Source organism: Orycteropus afer, unplaced genomic scaffold (genome assembly GCF_000298275.1).
Source record: "Orycteropus afer afer isolate SDZICR_OR568_19922 unplaced genomic scaffold, OryAfe1.0 scaffold00107, whole genome shotgun sequence".
Taxonomy (NCBI): Eukaryota; Metazoa; Chordata; class Mammalia; order Tubulidentata; family Orycteropodidae; genus Orycteropus; species Orycteropus afer.
Genome location: NW_006921694.1, coordinates 3,028,180 through 3,029,526, shown reverse-complemented (window position 1 = coordinate 3,029,526; position 1,347 = coordinate 3,028,180). Strand labels below are relative to the sequence as shown.

The window sequence follows — 1,347 nt, the reverse complement described above, 5'->3', positions numbered from 1 at the left end:
AAGAGTGGCAATATTAATTTCTGATCAAATTGACTTTAAGACAAAAACCACCATATGAGACAAGGAAGGACATTACATAACGATTAAAGGATCAATTGAACATGAAGATACAACCATAATAAATATCTACGCATCCAATGAAAGAGCCCGAAAATACAAAAATCAGATTTTAAAAGAGCTGAATAGGCAAATAGATGACTCCATAGTCATAGTAGGAGACTTCAATACACCACTTTCAATGAAAGATAGAACAACTGGAAAGAAACTCAAAAAAGATTCAGAAGAGCTAAACAATACAATCCACCAACTTGACCTTATAGACATCTATCTACACAGCATTTCACTCCACAACAGCACAATATACATTCCTTTCCAGTGCACATGGAACATTCTGCATGAAAGACCACGTGTTACGCCATACAGCAAGCCTTCATAAATTTAAAAACATTGAAATATTGGAAAGCATCTTGTCAGATCACAATGCTATAAAATAAGAAGTCAACAACAGGAAGATCAACGGAAAAAGAGCAAACACATGGAAATTGAGCAACATCCGCCTTAAGAAAGACTGGGTAAGAAAAGAATCAAAAATTAAATTTAAAAATTCCTTGAATCAAACAAGAATGAAAACACAACATACCAAAATGAACATACCACAATTACCACAGCAAAAGCAGGGATCAGAGGCCAATTTACAGCAATAAATGCACACATCAAAAAAGAAGAGCCAAAACCAACACTTTAAACTAACATCTCCAACAATTAGAAAAAGAACAGCCAAGAAAAGCCTACAGTCACCAGAAGAAACGAAATAATAAAGATTCAAGCAGAAATCAATAAAACAGAAAGTAGAAAGACAATAGAAAAAAAAAAAATAACAAATGCTAGTGGGGATGTGGAGAGATTGGGACTCTCATACACTGCCTGTGTGACCGTGAAGTGACACAACCACTGTGGAAAGCAATATGGCAATTCCTTAGACAGTTGGAATTTGAGATACCATTTGACCCAGCAATCCCATTACTAGGTATAGATCCTAGAGAGGTGAGAGCCAGGATAGGAACAGATACATGTATGCTCATGTTCATTCACAGCACTATTTACAAAAGCAAAAAGATGGAAACAACTTACGTGCCCATCAGCGGAAGAGTGGATGACCAAACCATGGTACATACACATACTGAAATGCTATGCAGCACTAAAGAATAATGTAGAGTCTGCAAAACACCACATAATATGGATGAACTAGGAGAACACTATGCTGAGTGAAATAAGTCAATCACAGAAGGACAAATATAGTATTAGTTCGTTGTTGTGGAGGGTCAAGGAAAGGTTTCTATATGGAGG

The 1,347-nt window shown here is 36.2% G+C and overlaps 1 protein-coding gene across 1 annotated transcript in view; it reads right to left on the bottom strand.

Annotated features, from left to right (window-relative positions):
- Positions 1–1,347, bottom strand: part of SCAMP1 (secretory carrier membrane protein 1) — a 177,435-nt gene that overhangs the window by 147,705 nt on the left and 28,383 nt on the right. The gene's annotated exons all lie outside the window — the stretch shown is intronic.